The sequence below is a fragment of the Hydractinia symbiolongicarpus genome, chromosome 1, assembly GCF_029227915.1.
Source record: "Hydractinia symbiolongicarpus strain clone_291-10 chromosome 1, HSymV2.1, whole genome shotgun sequence".
NCBI lineage: Eukaryota > Metazoa > Cnidaria > Hydrozoa > Anthoathecata > Hydractiniidae > Hydractinia > Hydractinia symbiolongicarpus.
Window position 1 is genome coordinate 11,004,999 of NC_079875.1, and position 9,552 is coordinate 11,014,550.

A 9,552-nucleotide genomic window follows, 5' to 3' on the forward strand; every position below is an offset into this window, starting at 1 on the left:
TCCAAAATAAGCGAGAAAAAATACAAGCATTAGCTACTACAGTCTTTATCGTTTCAAGAATGCACGATTCACAAGTATCTAATATTGTTGGTGTATTTAAATCAAAGTCCTAAATTCAGTCCGGTTAAAAACGCCAAGTTAATTAAATACGATTGAAAAATATTTCTATGCTGACAGTAATATGAACACTCTCTGTAATCTTTTACAGCACATCTAATTTCAAGGCAATCAAAACTCGTAACAGTTTGAAAGTTTAAAAGATAGTTCATTGTTTCAATACCTTTAACAATAGGCACACTCGCCGCTATTCAAAATTTATGATGCAAAATATCACATTGAGCATTATTATAAAAGGTGCAGGTGGTTTATTCTTTTTTATAGTCAAGTGATATTTAAATTAATGTTATTTAATCAAAAAAAAGTTTGAAACCATGAAAAAAAAATTGCGACATTTACTGTAAATTGTGAATTTCTGTGCGACGGTTACTATTGATTTTAACGTTCGAGACACAAATTTATTTGCGACATTTACCGTTGGGTTTGCGACATTTACCGGCGACGTTGCGACATTTACCGTTGATTGTGACATTTCACGTTGATTGCGACATATCCTGGTGTAATAACTACAACTATATTTCAAAACAAAGGAAGTGCAGTTATCATGTTCATTCACTCTTCGGTGTTGGTTGGAGGTCTTTTCCAGAGTCGCCGGCAGTATTTTGGGGCACAAATCAACACAAAATCAACACTGACTGTAGGGGAAGAGAGGAAAAACTCTGAAAGAAGCCTCAAAAGCCGTTTTTCCAATAATTTATGAACATGATTGTCTGTAAATGACATAAAAAAATTGAAAAGGAGTTCCCCAGTTAAGAGCCAAATTTTTTCTTTGATGACACGTTCCACACGTTCCGCACACGTTCCACACCCGTTCCAAGGTGCTCCACCATCGGTTGCACCGAAATTGAACACGTTCGACACGTAGCGTCAACTTCAATGAAATTGAAGTAAAGTTTAATTTTTATAAAAAATTGACGGAACGTGTGCTACTGCAGTCTTCCCTTGTACACTTGGCTATGGAACTTGAGTGGAACGTGTGTGTTTTCCATTTCTTTTATATTACGAAGTGTCTATGTTATATAAAGAACAATTTTAGTCATGCATACATAATATATAAGCATATATAAGCTCTGGCCACATAGGACAAACAATAAGAAACAAACAGACAATAGGAGGCCTGGAACCTAGTTTATGAAACAAGAAAACCAACCAGCTATGCATGCACAGTATAAGGAATGACAAAGTAGTACTTGTCCTTAATTCAGCCAACACAAACGCACACAAAAGCTTTTATAAAAAAAGCCAATTAAAAAAATAAGTCTCAAATTTTAGAAACAATCATGTTCATAATAGTTTTGGAATTCGGTGTTGGTTGGAGGTCTTTTCCAGAGTCGCCGACAGTATTTTAGGGCACAAATCAACACAAAATCAACACTGACTGTAGGGGAAGAGAGGAAAAACTCTGAAAGAAGCCTCAAAAGCCGTTTTTCCAATAATTTATGAACATGATTGTAGCTAGCTAAATAGCTGACGAAAGATGGGTGTAGTTTAAGCCAGTTAGCTTTAGTTGGCCTGGCCAGTGCGCAGGCACAAGGGAAACATCACTGTAAATACTTTTCTTTTATTATCATTATGTTAGCTGTAGTTACATCTTTCTTGACCCTAAATTTAAAAACAAAATAAAATTCAACATCCACAAATTTCACCAGAAAGTTTTTTATTTTTTATTCACAATAAAGTTTTTGTTATTTGACAATAATGATTTTTCTTTCACCAAAATTACTAAATCCTCAGCATCAGCAAAACTGCTTTTTGCTAAAATGTTCATGAACATTTGACATATATAATCTTTTAGTTAATAATAAATACTTAAAAAAATTAATTCTCGAAAAAAAAATTGAAAAATTTGGTTAGTATTAAAAGAGGGATGGTAGGTCAAACCTTTCTGACAGGGATAGGAAAAGGTTGGAAAGAAATCATAGCAAAACTACTTGAATGTAAGAAAATGTTTCTTTATACTTATTCAGATTCACAAAATTTATTTCAGCCGAATAATTTGTAAACACATGACTGATTCTTAAAAGTTGTTGTGAACTTGTGAACTAAAGAAGAAACCTATCATCACTTCTTTCTGTAAAAATCCATCTCTTAAAGATTACCTTAATCCTCAAAATCTTTTCCTCAAAAAAAAGAGAAGATAATTAGCCAGAAAAAGTTGAATAAAAAATTAAAACTTTTAAAATTCAATTTTAAACCCAACTAAATTAACAATAAATCTGTTAGACAAATTTAGCATTAGCATTTATCAATATATCTATATTCCGATATGTATATCAGTTCTTGGTACATTGTCTGAAAATATGTCTTCCACATCTTTGTCGGCATCCACGACTTTGTCTGCATCGAAACAACAAAATTAAAGTAATAAGGACAGTATCAGCTACATATGCAGTTGTGACATTTTTAATGACCTTTCGTCCAAATTTGAAAATATTCTTTGATAATTAACCATATCTTGATTCTTTCAACTTGATATTCGATTATCCATTTCTTCTACTTTTGCAACAATTAGCTAGCTAGCTCTAATTCTTTTTTGGTTGTCCTTGTTGTAGCCATAGCCAAATATACATTACATTGTACATATGGTAGTTTCCAGTCATCTAGCTATATATAATTCATACCATGAAGGTAGAATATAAGGAAAAGATGTGTAATATCTAGCAGTATGTCATGTATTTTCTTATAGATAATTCAGTCCATGTTCATTGCCTCTGCAGGCACAGCGCTAAAAACACCCTTTTACCATCATCCAACTTTGAACTTTGTAAAAGTTAATAACTGTAAGTTGTTCTTGTTTTAATAAAGTTAATATACCACAGAGAGGACTAGCAGCACCATTTCAACACGTTATTTTAAAGTTAAATGTTAGTATAAAAAGCAAAGAAGGAAAAAAACATCTAAAGATTACACATGTCTTGGCCTTTCTTCATATGGCACAAACTTGACTGGGTTATCGAGTAAAAAAAAACAAGCTAAAAAATTGTTCCTGCAAGCCCTTTATTCGTGCCCAGACTGCGCTGTATGAAAGTCGGTAATGCAGTACTGACAACGGACTTAGTAAAAAAGGGTTGGAATGTAGGAATCATCTTATATTGCGTGGATACAACCGAAAGAAAGTTCAAAGGGAGTATTCGAAGGTAAAAGGAAATTCTCGTGATGAAGCTTGACAACCGGTTATCTTGATAACCGGTTATCGAGCTTCAAACTGAAGAATTCAGTTATATTCGCGACGTTTAATCTCAGAGGTAGGAATTGTTTATTATTTTCTTCCAATTTTGCAACAGAATCTTTTGTTAAATGAAACGTTTCCAGCTGTTTTAGTGGTTTTAATGTTACAGTCAAAGTCTTATTTCTACTAAAGTCTTAGTTGTACTATTAAGTTTTTGTTTCAAGAAAAGTTTTTTATCAAGTTGTTTGTTTGCTGTATGAATCTAAACATTTCATACTTTATTAAGATTCCGGGGAGGATTTTAAAAGTCACATTCCCTTTGTTTGACAAAGAGAGTGTGAGCGGTACATCAAAGAAAACTAATTCAGAAATGGTGTATTGAGATATTAAAAATTATGAAATATTTTGATAGTTGGTAGAGCAGTTTTTTAAGATATTAAAAAATAAGAACGACAAAATCTACGACATATCCAAATATATCTTTCAGCAAGCTTTCGCCAACGCCCAGGTTGGCATGTTCACACTGCTTCTAAATTTTATTTTACAAGTTAGAGATAAAATACTAAACATAAAAGGATATAATAGGAAGAAAATAGAGCTATTATAATAATTCTAAAGGCATAGATTTTACCGTGTTATTTAAAATGGGACGGTCACGCTCAATTAATAAGCTCTCCATCAGAGTAAGTTTAAAATCTTTAGACTCTTCCGCAAGTACTGAGAAGTTGTGAAACGATAACGTATTTTATCTCTAACTTATAAAATAAACGTATTTTAAAACGTAAACGTATTTTATCTCTAACTTGTAAAATAAAATTTAGAAGCAGTGTGAACATGCCAACCTGGGCGTTGGCGAAAGCTTGCTGAAAGATATATTTGGATATGTCGTAGATTTTGTCGTTCTTATTTTTTAAATATTTGTTAGTTGCACTTAAAATTTTAACGAACTTAAAAATCACATTTCAGCATGATAGTTTAACGAACGGAAAATAAAAGCATTCCGGTAATAACGTTAGACATTATTGTGGGAAACAGGACAATTTATCTGTTAGTGCTACATTCGGTATACAATGCTTGTCTCTCAAATATAGATGAGTTGCGTCACATAATGTTTTGATTTTGCATCGAAAACAATAGACATGCGCACGCATATTCACAGAAAAATAATAAAATATTACAATATTCGAAGTCTGCTCTTCAACAGAAAAGATGATAGAAAAAAATTTCAATGCATTTTTAATCTTATATTCCTAAAAATCAACAAATTAGCGTAAATAGCCAATTAGGCCTATGAGGTGCTTTCTTTTTTGCCTATCTTGCGCGTAAATGGATGACACACACGACAAAATGGTTGCTACGGCTTAGCACCAGTACTATTCAATAACATGCCAAATAAAAGCGCAATTATCCATGGGCCTGGTTGGTACATAAAATAAGCCCATTATGTTTATATACATATATGGTGATTAGCCAACAAAATGTTTCTTAGAAGCGTGGTGGAAAATTTATTTAGTCCACTAAGATAGTATTTGAAGAGAAAAGAGCCAGCTTTATATCTCCCATGCCCACCCGTTTAAGGTATTGGGATATATTCCGTGTTACCTTTTTAATTTCACGCATTTTAAAACCCTTTGTTTTCAACTTCAGTAAAACAAATGAAAAAAAGAAGTTAACTTTATATCAATCTATTTTCCAGTACGCTTTTTGTAAAAATTATAGGAAACTCGGGACGAAGTTGGTATTTAATTGCTAATAGCAGGAAATTGTCGCGCTAATTAATCTTAGGTAAAAGATCATTAAAAAATACTTTTTTAAAATGTTGTGTACGTCGAAAAGAAGGTGAAAGCAATTTGCCGTATGTATGAATTTTTTCAGAAATATTTTTGTATGCAGTTATGTGTATATTTCATTTTTTATTTTAAGAAGTTTATAAAAACTAACTTATAACGAACTTATAACAATAATTTAAGTTTAAAAGTGAGAAGGTTCAAATCTGTTTCTTTCTTATTATTTACTTTATCACCATGAAATCTTTTTATAAGAGTTTTTAATACAAAGAAAAAATAAGTTTAGTGGTGATCCGTTCGATTTTTACTAACTGATCAATCTCACATAATGTGACTCTGGGTAAGAGAGGTAATTAAATGTTTGTCTCGTTTATCTCTAATCCGGTATGAAGATGTTTAAAGGGACTTTGCGTATGTAGACTTTCTTAAATCCATGCTAGCATGATTTTTATTCGGTCATTAAGTGACTCACTAAACAAGAAAATAGACATTACGTTTTGTTATAATTGCAGGCGTAAAGATTTTAATCATGATCTGAATAATTTAATTTAACAGAGCTCATGGTACCATGATAAAATACCTCCAATCGCTGTCCAAAAGTAAAGAATTAGATGTACTTTTATCTGAAATATTAGGAAAAAGCAAAATGGTCTGGTGATAAACAAAACGTTTGGAATATTTTTGTCATCCTCCATTTGGATTTACAGAAATGTTACAGCTTTATATTATAATATTGTTTTTAATTAGTTTCCATAATATAGATACAAAATATATACATATTATACAAGCTTCTTTAGTACGTACAATTTACATTCATACAATATCTCTACATTCTATAACACTATTGCTGACGGTTTATAAGTTCTTAGAAAAAAACTGTTGCTGAGAATAGAATGTAGATAAAATTTAAACCCTTAGGTATATATAATAATAATCGGTTCTTATTTTAAAATTACACATCAGCCTTCGCTATCACTTCTTCAATGATACGATTCCTTATGTTAAGGTTTCGGACGTCTTTGCGACAAAATGGACACGATTCCATTCTTTGCTTGCACTCTTGGCAGAATATATGGCCTTCTTCACACTGCAAAACAGGCATTCCTTTGCAGAAGCCATTTCTACATATTGGACATTCGAAGGCGTATTTTCTTTCAGGGTTGTTTGTCGAAATAATCTGCGGAAAACTGGTCTTTACCATTTGAATATTATTAAAATTCTCGTCAAATTCTTTTGCTGTTTTCGCTTTGTTCAAATTGCATTTCGATAAAGGCATTTTGACTGTTAGTAAATTAATTGCCTTTATAACATATTTTTCTACAGCCAGATCATACGGTGTTTTACCAGCGTTGTTTCGGCATGTAGGACTTGCTCCATATTTTAACAGCAATGAAATGCTATCTGTCTTTATCGCCATATTCGAGCATTGCAAGATAGCTAAGTGGAGTGCTGTATTTCCATTCCGATCAGCTAAATCCATCCTGACGCTACCATCTTGGCACAATATTTCCACCAAGGCTTTCAATGATATGTTCCCTCTAGGTATGCATTTTTTGCCCTTAATGGCCAACATCAAGGGGCTTTGATGCAAATTGTTCACGTAGTTCAAGCATGCTCCATGAGCAATGAGTACGCTAATGATATCTTTGTGGCCTTCATGGCATGCAAGATGGAGATATGTGTTGCCATCACAATCTTGTTCATCAATAACACATGGTGAACTTAAGAATTCTTTAACCACTTTTAATTTACCTTTCTTAATAGCTTGTCTCAACATTTTCGAAAGTATTTTTTCTGACTGACGAAATTTACCTTGGTGCTGATTTTATACAGTTTTTGAGAAGGGTAATTACAAGATAATAATTTCAGTTTTTGCAAGGGAATTTCTCAAATTGCATCATTTCAATAACGCTTAATTTCCCTCTTTTCTATTTGACATATTACACGATTCTAATTAATATGTCGTATATATCAATAGCTGTTTTCAAGAGGGCTGGACTAAGTGTTATTTGTTGTAACGATCTCCTGCTGCGCCAATAGGAAATTGGTACGAGTTGGATAGTTAACATAAAGCAACAAAAATTAAAAAGGACTTTAAAATAACGCTTTAAAAGAACTCCAAAATCAATTTTTATATGAATAGAATTACCTCGTGTTGTGATAAGGAGTAACTCTCAGTTTTATTCTGTAATAGCGTTCTTGTTTTTCTGAAACGGAAGTTAATTCAATTAACATGTAGTTAAAAAGTTCTGAGTGCAAAAACAAAAATGCTATTACAAATAAAACAGGGAGTGTTTTATAATTCCTAAAGCTTTTTTTTGTATTCTTTCCAATTCCACGGTGAGTGCAAAATTTTGTGAGTTGTTTTTTTATCGTAATGCAAGTATGATGTTGACATAACAAACGCGTTTTTGTTATTTTGTTATTTTGGTTTTCACTTTTAATAATTTCTTACCCCCGTCCCTGCTCTGAATGTGATTCTTTATAATTGTTGTTAATGATTCATATAGTAATTAATTCTAGCATTAAAACAACTTAAGGGGTGGTCTCCATTAGGTGAATTCTGGTCATCCGGACTCTAGCGATCCGAGTGGACAAGCAACTATTAATTTTTATATGCCATAGCGAAGTAAAGATTCTTCTGCAAAAAAATATTTTAGCACATTTTTTTTTAGCATAATATTTATTATTTTGATTCTGATTGGCTGTCAAAGATTTGTGTCGGCAAAAATCTCCAAGGATCGCTGATAAAGTTCAAATCCTTTGGCGATATACGCATGCTCACATCACAATCCTTAGAGTCCGAGCGGCTGAAATTCGCCTAACGAAGATCAGCCTTAACGTATGTGCAACATTCCTCCGCCCTTGAAAGAACATAACATAAAAGAATCTGCAAAACATATGTAAGTTGTTTAAAAAAATTAAATAAATAAATAAAATACAGCTAAGACTTTGTTGTTCCTCCAACAATACCTCTCACAAAGACACAAGAAAAAGCACAATAAGTATGTCATATATTTCTCAACAAGGAAATAAGAAAATGCTAAAGGGGAAAATGTTTATGCATTTTGCATGAAAATGTAAATCTCAACTTTCCCTTTTTAATGATAAGTGGTCACAGGTCTGCTTCTTCTTCGTCCTTCGTTAATTTGCGGTTTACAACACAATTAAATGATTAAAGCAAGCTACTGGTAATTCTAGGTGTTAGATAGAATTGTTTTATTTTATACAAGTGTATTATATGAGCAAACCAATGAAGCATAATATTTTTAAGTGGCAAAAGGTAGAATTTAAAAAAAAAAAAACATGCAAAACGCGACAATTCTAAACTTTAACTTCATTATTTGTAAACGAAAGCCTTTAAGGCTATATAGAGTTTAAAGTTTTATTATTTTTCGGTTAAAATTATCTCTCTTTTAATTGTTTCACTCATGTTCTAAGTAAGACATTAATAACAGTTTCACACTTCACCGTATTATCATACTAGGTACTTTCTCTCCATTGCCAGCATTCGCCGCAGTAGTTGAAATAACTTTAACTACCACAACAAATTGAAATTTATCAACCAATTAGATTTCGAAATACGTTTTCCAAATGAGTTTTAGAAGAAAAGTTGATGATAAAGAATAACTTTGTGTACAATATTTAAGGTAAACAATGGATATCTTATTATTGAGTATAAAATTGAGTGTAATGAGAAAAGAAAAGTGCTCAAATGGAGTAAACTAACAAACTGGTGGTATCAAACTAAATAGTGTCTCTTCATTTATGCAAGTTTAATTTTTTACGCTTATACGTTATCGGGGAAAAATAGTCGGAGAAAAGTAACTAAATTTTTTGCAAGTAACTTAATTTTTCCTCGACCAAAATTTCTCCCGATTATTTTTTCCCCGACTAGTACTTTTACCCGATTTTTTATACCCGACTAAGAATTTACCCCGACCTTTTTCTGTTATCCTAAACCTTTTTTTTTATTGTTACCACCATCATAAATAGCAAGGAAGATTACAAAAAAGGATCGGGGACATAAAAAACAAAATGGAAACAAGAAGAAACAACATTTTACTTATTCTCGTAGTTGTTTTTGTATGAAAAACATACATAGACAAATAAAAAAAATTATTCAAATTCCCTTGTGAGGTTATCTACATCAAAAATCAGTCGGGGAAAAGTAACTTTTTCAAAAATCAGTCGGGGAAAACTGACTTATTTAAAAGAATAAAGTGACTTAATTTTTCCCCGACTAAATTTCGGCAACTTTTTAGAACCCATAACTTGGTGAATCACAAGCTCGTTTGTACGGATAAGGTTCATAAGCCAAACCATCCATTGAAACTATTATTATTCTGAATATTTATACAGAATAGTTACTTCAGTGTTGGAAACACTGTTATCAAAGTGGGTCCTGTGTTCGGAATGTATACATTAAGCATACACCGACAATACCTACCCGATTTCCCTCACATGGCATGGCTTGAC

At 32.2% G+C, this 9,552-nt stretch overlaps 1 long non-coding RNA gene across 1 annotated transcript; it reads left to right on the forward strand.

Annotated features, from left to right (window-relative positions):
- Nucleotides 1-5,092: 5,092 nt before the first annotated feature.
- LOC130638307 (uncharacterized) lies at nt 5,093-9,217 on the forward strand. Its single transcript, XR_008982359.1, has 3 exons — nt 5,093-5,141; nt 7,749-7,976; nt 8,561-9,217. It is a non-coding gene; the product is annotated as an uncharacterized LOC130638307 (long non-coding RNA).
- The last annotated feature ends 335 nt before the right edge of the window (nt 9,218-9,552 follow it).